Raw genomic sequence first — 15138 nt, 5'->3', positions numbered from 1 at the left:
ATATATATATATATATATATATATATTTGTTTGTCTATTAAAAAATACGTACACCACAAATTTTTGTTTTTGTTTTTTCCTCTATATGATGGGAGGATAGTGATATTTGTCACATTCAAGTTCTATATTTGATAAGGTAGCTGTATCATCATGAGATAGTAGTTTGCCAAACATTTATGCCTTAGAACAATGTCAATAAAAACCTCTATCTATATCAATTCATATTTTACATTAAAAAACCAAATGCGCAATTCAATATTTATAACTTATATAAAATTTTGGACTTCGATTGTTTTTATTTTTATTTGTTTTTTGGAACGGCGGACATGTTTTAATGGACACTCTTTCGTATTATTTCAATGAAGACTCCGCGATTGAATCATCGAAAAGAGCATAAACGACCATATAGAAATTCTAGAGAAAAATTCTCTATATGAGGAGATAAAAAATACCAATAAAAATAAAATAGAGAACTTTTTCTTATGAAGTATTAGCAATACTAGAATCAAATCTCACAAAAGGTAATTTGATGGATAAAGGAAATTGAGTAATCTAACTCGTATAAACGATTATTTTAATAATAATTACCGTTTTTTTTTTATTTGTGTGTGTGTAAAATAACCACTTTTTCTGGAATAGAGCATTCTAGAGTTGAGATATTAATTTCGTTTATGGTCTGAAACAAGAATCTCCACTTCATACATTATGGAGTTCCCTTTCGGAGTATGATTGTCCGAAACAAGAATCTATGTACAATTGTTAGCTTCGTATTTTTATACAATATGGAGTCAGGGACACTCATTCCAAACACACGTTCCGAACAAACATTTTGGACTACAAAAAAAATTGTTTTTCTCCCCCTATAAATAAATGATATCACATGCAGTTAGATGCTTGCTCTGGATGATGGATCATCCGTAATTATCTCTTATAACTGCTTCAAGATGAGTTTCTCACAAAGGTGAGCACGAAGAAAGTTTTACCAACCTACATGTTTACCTACAAAACCTTAGGCAAACCAACCCTCGTACTTACACGGACATCAAAACTGATATGATGAATCGTTTCCAACTCTGTTTTGTGGCTATTGGGTGCGTGGTAAATTTTTTTGTTCCATATTTTTATTGTTTCTTTAAAATTGATAACGTTTCTACATCTAAAACTAATTGTTTTGTTTTCCCAAAAAAATAGATCCATGCATTCATAGGTTGCTTGTTGTCTGTCATCTTTATTGGTAGTGCCCGTCTAACAGTGGACTACTTAAAGACAATGTCTGTAGCGATTTCTATGGTCGAGAACAACCAGGGCCTCCCTATAACATTTGGTCTGGGTGTGGAAAATAACATCGATTCTTGTACCTAGTTCCTGATGAAGTTGAAGGAAGCTCTCGGAGAGGGTAGAGAAGTATTGTTCATAACCAATATGAACAATTTCAGTAGTTCTTGCATAGGTTAGGTATTCCCTGATAATTATCATGGGTATTGTTGTAAGAGTGTGTTCATGTATTTACAAGCAATAATTGGTGGAAATAGACAATTAGAACATTTGCTCTTCCCTGGATGCAAATCATATACTATTTTTTATTTTTAACAAGCATTTCGTTAGCTGACCCATGATGCACGTGAGGTTCTTGCCAACACCGGTCATACGAAATGGGAGGTAAAATTGCATATATATTCCACAATTTATGTTGGTGTTATCATTTAATCAACACAATGTACTGATAATGACGCTTACTAAGGCAATTTGTGACTACATTCAACATACTTTTATTAAATGCATTTTTATAGGAGGTAAAATTGCATAAATATTTATTTTTTTACTTGTACAATAACCCTAAATGATAATATTTACTTTTAAGGGAGGTTGGCTTACTTGGCTAGCATACTCACCCCATATGCAGAGACGGTGCTTTAGAGGAGGATGTAAAAGTCTCTTGGGTGGAAAGCAACAAAGGTCATGCCTAAGATCCTGTCTCCGTTTCCATCTGACATTTATTGAGTTTTTGATTTTAAAACAACTTGTGTTGTAGATCTGAATTGACATACATGTTCATGTGGGAAATGGTGCAGTCTGGGTATAACATGCTGTCATGCTATTTGTGGCATCACATTATTCAAACATCACAAAATTAGCCGATATTGTTCAAATATATTACCATGATGACATATTTCGATCTAGCTACCAGACACAAAATATGCACCCTCTTCCCCCTCTAATTGAATGGGAAATACCAGTCACAATGATGGTCGCTTTAATGTCTATGTTATCGTAATTAATTATGTTTGTAATCGATTTCGAAATACTGATGAAAATTATTATTGCCCTAGTATTTTTTACATATTATAAAGATAAAAAAAACATTGCATAATTTACAAATAACATAACTCATTAAATCTACAAATAACAAAATAGATAATTTATAAATATAGGATATCTTTTAAAAGATACCAAGCACGTTCGTATAGAAAATCACCCCCATTATTTTGTTGTATTGTGACATCCCCATTTTTATGGTCATTTTAAAAAAAATTATTTATGTTTATTTAAAACCATAGACTATTTATAAATTCAAAATTTGTCCCATAAAAAGTATTACCGAAGAAATATTTGTCGTTAATTTATAAAAGCATGGGATGTCATAACTGATATAACACATAAGCATAAACAGACCTTACAGAGTCTTAGACTAATCGTCTACATCTCTTTGAATCTCTCATCATTCGTGTACCTTTGTACCACTACCTGTGATACAAAGAAGCTGAGTGAGTCAGGTTGGGAAACATGATGAATACATATGATTGCTAACCCACGATAATATAGTTAATATGTTTAATTATCAAACAATCAACCCAATTACCCATCTTTGTTTTCTTTTATATTTATTCTAGGATTCTCTCCTAAGAATCATCACCTACATCACTATTTCTTATATAATCATCACCTATCATTACATTATATATATATTTCATCGCTAAGGGCTTCTCCTAATATTCGTCACCTATCGTCGCAGTTTATCTATCCATCCCCGAGGACTTTTCCTAATGTTCGTCGCCTAATCACCGCATTTAATATACAGTTCTTACATCACCTTAACTCGTAAGTCATTTGTAGAGTACATCGCATGAATACACTGTAGCACCTGGTTTCTGGTATGTATTCTATTTAAGTATTTTGCATTTTTGGCCTGGGACTCGGCGAGTTGAAGGCCCAAATCGTCGAGTAGAAGCGGATTTGATACGGGATTTAAATGACGGACTCGTCGAGTCGTCTCCTAAACTCGACGAGTAGACTCTGACTGGACGAGACCTTAATCTAAGGGTTTGCACCCTATTTAAACATCTCATCCAGCCACCCTTCGTCTCTATTGCTTCCAGAAACCCCCCATAGCAAACCCTAACCGTTTGTGTAAAGAGTTAAGGCATTTGTGGTGATTTTTGGTGATTTTGAACTCAAATAAGAAGGAAACGCCTATAGGAATCAAAAGAAGACCAAGGGAGTTCAAGTTTGTGCATCATTTGCAGTTCCCAGAAGGTATAAAGTCGATCCTTGCTTGTTCATTTGCTAGATCCATTTTGGGGAGATTTAGGGCTTTTATAAGACATTCTTGGTAACCAACCATGATTGCAAGCATGGTTGGGGGTTGAGGCTTCGAATCTAGGTACATGAAGGAGTTACAAGGCAGAAAAGGGCTGCTTTTGCACATATGGAAGCCCCCATGCAACTTAAGAGTCTCTTTTAGATCCTTTTAGGCTCAAAGTCCCATGCACGCACGTAAAGTTCATAACTTTACGTGCTAGATCGAGTTTAGGGACCTAGATCTATCATTTGGACAAGATTTGTACACCAGAAATCGAAGAAATAGACTTGGATAGTATCGACTCGGCGAGTCGTTCTTGGGACTCGGCGAGTCCAAGGTTAGACTCCCCTTTTCTGTTATGGGTCAAAGAGACCCAGTGGAGTGCTGGAAAGGTTTTAGAGGGTCAGGGGAGCGACCCAACATATTGGGATAAGCCATAGTCCTGGAGTTCATAGGACTCGGCGAGTGCATGAGCAGAATCGGCGAGTCCAAGGAAATCTCCCAACTCTTGAAGATGAACTTGACGAGTTGTTCATACAACTTGGCGAGTAGGATGAAGGTTCATTTGAGGTTTTTTTAGAAGGAGAACTTGTCGAGTCATTTCCAAACTCGACGAGTAGAGGCGTGAAGAAGGAAAGATGAAAGGATAGGGACTCGACGAGTTGGCGGTCCAACTCGGCGAGTTGGGTCAACTAGAAGTTGACTTTGACTTTGACTTGGACTTGGTCAGGGGTAAAATGGTCATTTTACCCTAAGAATAGATATCAGACTCTGACTAAGTGTTTTTTTGGGGATTATAGCCGGAGGATTTCCAGAGCAGCAGCATAGAGATTTCCCCCGCAGATTATCAGCAGCTACTCGTTCAAGGTGAGTTACCTTCCAGTAGCAGTGAGTCTACGACCACAATGTCAGCCCACCAGTAGGAGTTGTATGTTAGATGATCGTCTTTGTGATATCATCTAGGTTTGCTACTACCTGATATGTTATATGTTGTCATGATATGGTATATGTGACAGTAGTAGAGTTCGGTTGTTAGGACCGAAGGGTAGGTCAGGCACCCCAAATATGTCTGACAGTATGTGATGATATGCTTATATGATGGCATGATATGTTATATGTGATAGTAGCAGTAGGGGGTGGAATAGTCCCCGAGGGTCGGTTGTTAGGACCGACGGGTAGGTCAGCACCCCAGAATGGCTTGACATGGGTTGGTCAGCACCCCAGAATGGCTTGACATGGGTAGGTCGGCACCCCAGAATGGCCGTACCGGGTAGGTCGGCACCCCAGAAAGGTCGTACCTGATAGGTCGAGCACCCCAGAATTGCCCGGCAGTATGTATGCTATGTGATTGTATGGTATGTGGTACGATGGGGGAACTGACTAAGCTTCGTGCTTAAAGTTTACATTTTTGGTTTCAGGTACCTCTTTATCGAAGGGGAAGGAGCTGGCGCGGTAGCAGCACATCATACACACACACATTGATTTTCCGCACTTGAGATATTCTGGGATTGTACTCTAACATGTTGCTATTTTATGATTTGGGTTTTTAGACATGATATGTTGATTTACGAAATGATATATTTCTACGTAGTTTTCTTATGAATGTTTTTATACTCAGTTAATTAAAATGAAAATTTTTGGACTCGAAATTTGGGATGTTACATACATGGTTCTTACATTGTTTGAACTCGTAATTCATCGATCTAGTACATCGCAAGAATACACAGTTCTTACATCGCCTGAAGTCGTAATTTTTCCGGTAGAGTACATTACATGTACACACGGTTTTTACATCGCATGAACTTGTAAATTCATCACTTATAGTTTGCAAACCTGTTAGTGTTCTATTGGATTTTTTAGATTAGAATGTGGTCATCATCTATACTCTAGTAGATGACTACATCGCAATCATCGCAAGTAAGGATTATGTAACATCCATAAATTTTACACCAAATTTAAACTTTTTCAATCATAAATAAAAATCAAATAGCATTGTTTACATATATGTTTTCAAATCAATATCCATCAGAGTGTCCCAAAATCATAACATAAGGATGAGGAGCGGTACAGTCACGCCTTCGCCTTGTCATGATCTCCTAAAGTACTTGAAACAATAAACTGAAACTGTAAGCTCAAGGGCTTAGTGAGCTACCCCCAAAATACTAATACCATACTGAGAATGCCATATCAGTAACAATCAATCAATCAGCATGCATACTGGCCATCGGCCTGACTGGTCCGCCCTACTGGACCTACAGTCTATCTGAATCTATCCCGAGCCTTCGGCATGACTGGTCCGCCTCGTGGGCCTGCAGTCTCCCCGGACCGCTCATAGGGTATGTTGGTCTTCAGCACACAGCAAGACCGCCTCAACCCAACCAACAAGCAAATAACCATGTGCGCATAACTATCATATACTGGCATATACAAACCTCAAACATATCTATCACATTGATCATCAATCATAGAATTCTCTCGTAACTAGAGTACCGACCTAGCAGGTCACTAACATACCAATCCTTACGGATCATAAGAGCATAACATACTGTCTACCTTGATTCCGATCTAACAGATCATAACCCCATGTAGTATACCATAACATTAACAACTAAAGGCCGGCCTTGGTGCCGTACACCCTAACGATATAGTGAGGATAACTCACCTTGTCAATGTCGACTCGGAAGATAAACTCCACTCGGATTGCTTGACACAGGCTCCACCACCTATGATCATAGTACAATATACTCATAAGTCCTTAACCTTATAAGGTACTCCATAGCCCACCAGTCAACCCCTGGTCAAAGTCAAAGTCCCTAGTCAAGGTCAACAGTCCATGTTGACCCCAACTCACTGAATACCCTCGGCTACTTGCCGAGTTCCTTGAAGTACAATTCAACTCGCCGAGTCACCGGGGTGACTCGTCGAGTTCCTTCGATTCTCGTTTAAGCTTAAAGACCACCCGTCGAGTTCCCTCCTTACAACTCGACGGATACACGCGCATACATATTCTAGGGAAAACTCATCCGACTCGCCTAGTTGTTCTTCAACTCGTCGAGTCTTATGGTAATCTTCATCGGACTCGCCGAGTTGTTCATCCAACTCGTCGAGTTCACGGCCATCTACATGTGACTTGCCGATTCAACCTTGCGACTTGCCGAATCCATTCAGTCAACTTTCCATACAGACTTGTTTTGAGCCATGCAGCGGCTCCAAATCACAAATCCAAGCTTCTAGGGCATGCTTATCACGTAAAGTTGCAAACTTTACATGCATGCATGGCTATAAAGGCTCTAAATGCCTATTTTAAGTTCTTAATGGAACTTCATGCTCAAGAGGGACCTTAATCATGACCAAAACTGAAACTTTATGCTTCTAGAATCCAAGGAGGGTCCAGATCTGAAGTTACAACCTCAGATCTAGCCCATAGTTCATCTTTCCAACTTATTATCTCACCAAAAACCCAAAAACTCAACCAATAGAAGAGATTCACAAGGAAAAAGGCGATGTGGTTACCTCCAGAAAATGATAACTGAGATAAGAGTTGATTCCCACACTCTACTTGCTCCAATCTCCTTCTCCTCCAAGCCTTCTCCCTCCAAAGATCCTCTTTTCAAGCTTCAAACATACAATGGGCACACACACGCATAATAGGGTTTTAGGAGGCTCTCAAAGACTGCAAAGAGGCCAAAGAAGGTTGAGGTTCCTTTAAATAGAGGTGCAAACCCCAGGATTTAGGGTTTCATCTGCCAGCTCCTACTCGCCGACTCCCAATATGGACTAGTCGAGTAGGTCACTTAACACGCGATCCCACCCCGCTGCTACCCAACGAGTAGGTCAACCAACTCGTCGAGTAGAGCTTAACCCAATAAATCTTATTTAAACAATACCTGAGAATCGGGGCTTTACAGATTAGGGCATCTCCTAACCACTTTTCATCTCTCATCACCCATTACTACCCAATATATATATATATATATATATATATATATATGTGTATATATATATATATGTGTGTGTGTGTGTGTGTATACACACACATAAGCATACTTATATAATAAAATCGAGTAAAATCATATCATATAGTTTCATCTAACACATATTGTAATAGCCACATATGGAATTTAATTATCTAAATACTTCATATCTATGTGTTAGATGAAAGTAACTATGCACTCACTTGATAAAAGTGGATGACCAACGATTTCGGCAGCGCTTCGCTTCGTACTTTGAAAAGACTTAGATGCATAAAGTACTAAGCCTTAATCTAGTTTCGTAATCTTGGTAACTATAATAATTATAGTTTAGATTTCTCACTAATCCCAATGTGTACATCAAGATCTATCAAGTAAGGATAAGTCAGGTAGGACAGTTGGGAGGTAGGAACACTTTGACATGTAGCCTTTTTGAAATCCAACAACAAAGCCAACATGACTATTCTAGACACCTCATTCATAAGTGGATCATATCAGTAGTATGACTTGGAGTCATTGATAAATCTTATTTATAGGTTCATAATAATGACTTATGACTATAAATATAAATTGCACTGAAAAGACTAGAGTTTAGCTTAACTTATAGAGGTTCTTCCCGACCAATGTCCGAAAATCGCACTCGCAGGATCCTACTGGATGACTACTACTTAGTTGAATACCACAGGTGTCACAGGGATTTATCAGAGCTTATAAACCTAAATAAAATGGGCTAAAGGTGCATAGAGAACTTGAGACAGAGGCTCTAGGGGTGTGAGGGTTGGAGATTATACGAAGGCGAGTATTTATAGATGAAAAAAGATAAGCGTGTTGTGCATATATGGGTGTGCCTCGCATCCTATGACCTTGTTGGTTCCACTAGTCGTTTACCACATGTAGCCTTGCTGCTTGTCCGCATCATCGCTTCTAGAATGTCGCCACGTGTCACATTTTCATGTTGCTATGTGTCCAAATCTCGTGGTACCACGTCACCTTTTCTCTTGGAGGAGTGGGCGGCCAACTTACCACGTGGTGCACTCCAGGGATGCCACGTCATCAACACATGTATTTTCCTGAAATCTTTAGACGGCAATAACTTTTGCACACGAGCTCCGGTTTGACGTTCTTTATTTCCCCGGAAATCTCTCAACGAGAACTATCACTCTCATTAAGGCCTCAACCTCATGCTCATGAGTTCGTTGTAGAAATCATAACTCATGCATACAGACTCCGTTCTCGACTGTTTTTTATCAGGGGGTTTATATTCACGAGATATTCAATTATCATTTAGATTGTTTCAGCTAACAATCAACCAATTAAAATTTCGATTTATGAGTCCGCACTACTGTGCTGAAACTTCAAAAAATCATAACTTCCTCTCACAAAGAGAAATTTTGATTAAAATTACACATATACACGATCTCAATTTATTTACTACTCTGACTTTCTTTTAGATTATTAAGTATAAAAATAATTTTATCATAAAAATCACTTTCTACGATAAGCAGTGTCATGCCGGTTTAATCGCAAAACTTCAAAAAAGGATAACTTCTTCATATGAAGTTAAAATTTCAGCGTTCTTTATATGTACATAATCTTTGTCACATATACTTTAACTTGTTTAAGATTATTTACCCTAAATAATCTTCTATAAAAATGTCATTTTTATAACTTATTCTATTTAATTGACTAGCACAAATCTGCGGGTGTTACAATTATCCCCCGATTAGGATGATTACATCCTGGAATCATCAACAACACAGGGGTCGTATGATGAATCCAGACGTTTCCTTTCCATCCTAGGTAATAATTGTAACTCTTAGGTTTTTTCTACTGAGTTTCTAACTCTTAAACTTCTTGATTGTTAGCGGTGATAAATCTTGCATTTGCTCTTCCTCATAGATTTGCTCTCCATTGGAGGATCCTGCTCTTTCTAGAATTGACTTAACCTAAGATAAGGTATTTATTTCGACTACCGTAACTAACCGATGGGTCATACTCCAATGCAACAGTTAGACTCAGTGATGCGAACTTAAATGACGGTCCTTCAAATGTTATTTTTGATCTGAACTCAATTGGGTCCAAATGTTAATCCTAATGAGAAGTGAAGTTGTCATCTCCAAAACACACTTAAATTATGAACGGGTGCGAACCATCGCAATGAGTCGTAGCTCCCTGTTTTGGAATGTGAATACGCAAAGCGCTTTGAATGCGAGCTAGAAGTTAGTTGTGAATGGATGCGAATAGATGCGAACGATCGTTGTTTGTAGCATGCGATTGTTGTTTGTCACGATACTGTTTGTATTCATTTGTGGGTCATGGTGAGAAGGAGCTTGGACGCGAATGAAGGCTTTTGGAATGTGAAGGGTGTTTGTTGGTTTTGAATTACTTTAGGACTCAGTGCTACTTTACACGTGGCATTTTTTGGAAGCCTTGGAAGTTGAAATGTCACCTTTTGCACTACCCAAGATAACTATTTCCAAGGACGTTTCTTTACAAGACTACTTCCGAGATGTTACTTATAGTTTTTATTAGTCTTTTAATTAGTCTTTTAATAAGCCATTAATTGGCATAGTCATTAGTGTCTCTAAGTTATTTTCTATCGTTATATTTTGTAGGCTATATAAAGCCATTCTCTTTTAGTTGTAAGAATCAAATGTCATTTGTTGAATATACGAAATTGAACTTGTGGTCATTCAAGTTGTGCATGCGATTAAAACTTTGGTCTTTATTGGGATGTCTCTCCTGAGTTTGATTCCGAACTCAAATCAATAGTGTAACGCCTGCAAATCCAGGCTAGTCAATTAGAGGCAATAGGGGTCGAAAACGACTTTTCGACAAAAGATTATTTAGAACAAATAATCTTAACCAAGTTTTAGAATATGTCACAAGGTTTCCGTACATATAAAGAACGCCGAATTCCGAGTTATAACGAAGAAGTTATGACCCGTTGAAGTTTCGCGACAGAACCGACACGATACCGGGAAGCGTAAATAGTGAATTTACGATAGAGCGAGATTTAGCCTTAGCGATCTAAATGAAAGTCGTAGGATATGTTAAACTAAGAACATCGATAAAAAGAACGCCCAAATCTGACTTCGTATGAAGAAGTTATGATTTTTCAAAGTTTCGGACTAGCAGTGTACAGCCCGAAATTTGAATATTAGATCGAGTGGTTTTTAGCCAACACGACCTAAACGAGAATCGAAGATCTCATTAAAAGTAGCGTAACGAGAAAAAGATAGGTAAAAATGGACGTCGAATGAAGAAGTTATGAGGATTTGACGGACCAATCCTGTCCCGGCCCGTTAATAATATAAAATTTAAAATCGAGTCAAAATTAGCCAACGAAGTCTAAACGAAAGTTGTAGAGTATGTTCCCACCTTCACGTGGATATAAAGAACGTCGAAAACGAAGGTCGTACGCGAAAGTTACAAATTTTTAAAGTTTATGATCAAATTTGCGAAGGCTGATAAGGACTAGATGACGTGGCCTCATCGCAGCCGTCCATCGTCGATCAACAGAGCACCCTTCGGATCACGCCACGTCGCCTCGCTTCGCCTTACGCCCCGCGTCGGAGTTCGGTACACCCAACGTACCCTCGGTCCTTATCCCTTTCCGAAGTGCGAGCCAGTTGGTGCAAGCTGGCGACCCTATCCGAGACTACGCCCAGCGTAGCTGCTGGACGCGCAGCGTAGTCCGAGGCTACTGGGGCTATAAATAGCATGCGAAGGTTTCCGAGTTTTTCACACCAAAATCCTTTCTCTCTCTAATTTCTTTCTCTCTCTAACTTCCCAAACCACCCCTAAGCCCTAGGAAAAATACCTAGCACCCTAAGGAAGCCCCGAGGCTCCGGAGTCCCGAGAAAAAGGAGTCTTTCGGTTTCGAAACGCTGCTCCAATTAAGTTCCGGTTTTCGATAAAATTCGTTGTAAGTGTGCTACGCTTACGCAATTTTTAATATAGCTTTCAAATAATTATAGGAATGTTATTAGGTCCTTAAAATAATTATTTGGGCTATTATTATGAGTTATATTGAGTGCTATTAACGCTTATATAATAATAATATTAGTCAGACTAATTAATTTGTCGCGGTTATCGTTAGACTAAACCCTAGTGGTGTTGATACTAGGTTTTATCGAAGGAAATTGTTTTGAGAGTATCGAAGCGCTGTTCGAGTACTACGTCACCACCTTTCAAGTGAGTGCATGGTCCCCTTCAACTTACACATAGATATGAAGTATTTACTACGTGCTATGTGTGCATATTGTCTGTTTGCTTGCTGTCTATGCTCGGTGAAAGATTTTGTACATGTTTTAAATGATTTAAACTCTATATGTATTTTATATGTATGAAAATGTTGGGGTAAAACATGGGTAGATATAATAGATGAAATATGAGTTGGACGATGAGTTGAGAGGTGATATAGACTATGAGGTATGGGTGAGAAGTGTACGATGTGAGAAGCCTTTTTCCCAAATGATGTCCCCGTCATTCAGCAGAGTATGGATGACAACCACAGACTATTCTAGATAGTCCAGTGGAACACTAGCAGGCTCGCAACCTGTAGGTGTTGTGAACAATGTGTTCACTCCATGTACTCTAAACCTTGGTGATCATGCAGACTTGATGCCTAGACCCTGGTAATCATGCAGACTTGGTGCCAAAACCCTAGCGACTATGCAGACTTAGTGCCTATTGTATAAATTCTGGCGACTATGCAGACTTAGTGCCTAAACCCCGGTGACGATGGACTTCGTGCCGATTCCTTAGGATGATCCTTAGGAATGTATGAACAAGGAATGGTTGATTCTTAGGGTAGATCCTTAAGAATAAAGAAGATAATGGGGATGGGTAATTGGGTTGATTGTTTGATTGTTTAAACATAATAATTATATTATTGTGGGTTGAAAACCCTATGTACTCACCAGGTTTCCCAACCTGACCCACTCAGTTTATTTATATCACAGGTGTTGATATGAAGTCACATTACACTGAGAGATTTAAAGAGATGTAGATCACTAGTGTAAATAAATGTAAGTTCTGTTTATGCTTATGTTTCTGTATTAACGATGACATCCCAAACGTTTTAAAATGAATAAAATACGTTTCTTCGAAAATGTTTTAATAACGTATTTATCATGTTTTTCTGGGAACAAATTCCGCAACATTTTTATTAAAAGAAGTACTCTGATTTTTATAAAGCATAAACAAAAATCGGTCTTTTCTAGCCGTGAAAATGGGGATGTCACAAATAGGTCTTGATTTTTTTTCACCAAAGTTTCAAGCTATAGGTCTAGTTTGATCTTCACACTATCCCTTTTGTCATTTTGTTCTTGTTCTTGCAATTTATCCTTGTTCTCCGTGTTATTCCATTGCATATTTGGTTATCAAGCTCTAGTGTCTTATTAATTATGGTGTTGGAAATCCGAATCGTGTTAATGGATCTTAGTAGTGATCCATACATGTATCAATTAGTATCAGAGTCCAGTTCCGATTGGATGTTGTTGAGTTCTTATTCAGTAAAAAAGGTTCCATCCAAATTTCATCAAGATTATAGTTATGATGGATTGGGATGATCTGGATTTTCTTCATGTTCTTTATGAAGCCATGAGGGATGTAGTTGAAGAATTGAATTGAAGGCAACCTAGGCATGGTAAGCTAAGGAATGTGGGGGAGTTGAAGACCAAGCCGACATTGCTGACGTCAAGGTGGAAGAAGAAGTTAAAAGAGGAATAAATTAATTTCTTTGTTGAAGAAGAAGTTGCTGAAGTAATTATTGAAGAAACCAATTTCATGATTAAAGATGAGAATGATGAAGCAATGGAGGAATGCATTGAAGAAGTTGAAGAAGGAGATAACTCCAAGGTTGAAACTGTTTAAACTGTTGAGGCGATCGTGGAGGAAAACAATTTTGTTGATGCAATCAAATTTATTGGCAAGGAGGTGATTTTGGTTGAAACAAAAAAGGAATTCCAAGAGTCCATGTCATCTATAGCAATGTGTTCAACATGTGACGAACAGGTCCATAAGCATTCCACTATGTTGACGAGTGAAATCAAGGTGGGGCAAGTTGACTACGAAGATGTGATTGTGGTGCAAGAGGATGCGAAAGTCATGGAGGTTTCGCATCAAGACGACCTAAATGCTGATTTTTTCTATGGTGTGTCTGGATGTGATTTCAACAGGTCGACCACCAAAGGAAATGAAGGGTGATGTTTATGTGAACCATTGTGTTATTGTTTGGTCGTCATTCACTATTACTTTTGATAAAAAGTTTTGCATGATTGGTGATGGTGTAGTTTTGTACATGATTCAAAGACTTTATGGCCAATTACTATTGGATGATGGAAGAATGTTATACCATCCAGAAGATGACATGAGGGAAGTTTCACAAAAAAATATTCGTGGTGGTTGCGATCAGACACGAAAAGTTGCGTTGCTTGGCGAATCTAAATTTTTGTGTTGGACACAAACAATCGATGTCGTTATTGATTCTTTGTTTATTATTCAAGAACATCAGGAGAGATGGAGTGAATTTGGTGATGGAAGAACGAAGAAGGATGGTGTCCATTCTGTTATAAACCATCTTTTAAAGAGAAAAAAGGAGGAGTGAATCAACATGAAGAGTCAAGTCCCAAGTCTTAAAATGGGAAGAGGTTCATGATATTTGGATTCTTATTCTTGTGTTTTTCCTTAAGTTGGGAAGCCATGATGTTGCATAGTACCGCTCAACACTTTGGTGATATGAATCATCATCACCAATTTGTTTTACCTCCTTCTCGATAGCAAGGTGTGAAAATGGTTTTTGTTCCACAAATGAAATGCGTGGTTGGGAATAAATTCAACAAGTTCTTCAAGTTGTTCGTAGAAGAATGTATCTAGAAGGAGGTAAAACAAATTGGTGATGAGGATAACCCAACATTTTTCCGTTTCATTACTAGGAGAAACGGCGCTGCGATCAGAAAGCAATCAATATCACTTCGATTAGAACAGTTACATCATTGTGATTGGAACAGTTACATCATTGTGATTGAAACAGTTGCATCTTTGAAAACAGAAGGGAGTCGTTATCGTGAAGATCGGTCAATTACGATGTTGTTGGGAATAAATAAGACACGTGTGATAGTGGATCCTATGTTGATATGTCCAAATCTCTTCTATATTTTCAAGTTCATGGTTGTATACCTTGATTACATCTTGGTGTATTACAAAAGCAGGGAAGAATATTTGGTGAATTTTAAACAGGTGTTTGAAGCCCCTAGATGTCGAAGATTCTATGGGAAGCAGAAGAAGAGTTCATTCCTTGTTGTTTTAAAAGGGGAATGGAGTTCGAATTGCAAATTTCACAAAACAAGGAAGTCAATCAGAAACAAACAAGACTTCAGTACTCCTATGAGAACTGGGAACTACTATGGTGATGGTGGTAATTTTGATGATCTTGGAGAATGTGCTAAAGGTGCCAAAAAAGAGTTTTTATTGAAAAAGAGTTTTATCTAGTTGAATTAGGTGTCTAAGTCCATAACTATAATTGGTATAAACTTGAATTGATGGTAACACAATCCTTTGGGTTTTCTTCAAACCTGACAA

This window comes from Lactuca serriola, chromosome 4, assembly GCF_051521515.1.
Source record: "Lactuca serriola cultivar US96UC23 chromosome 4, Lser_US96UC23_V15, whole genome shotgun sequence".
NCBI classification, from domain to species: domain Eukaryota; kingdom Viridiplantae; phylum Streptophyta; class Magnoliopsida; order Asterales; family Asteraceae; genus Lactuca; species Lactuca serriola.
Note: the sequence above shows the minus strand (reverse complement) of the source record.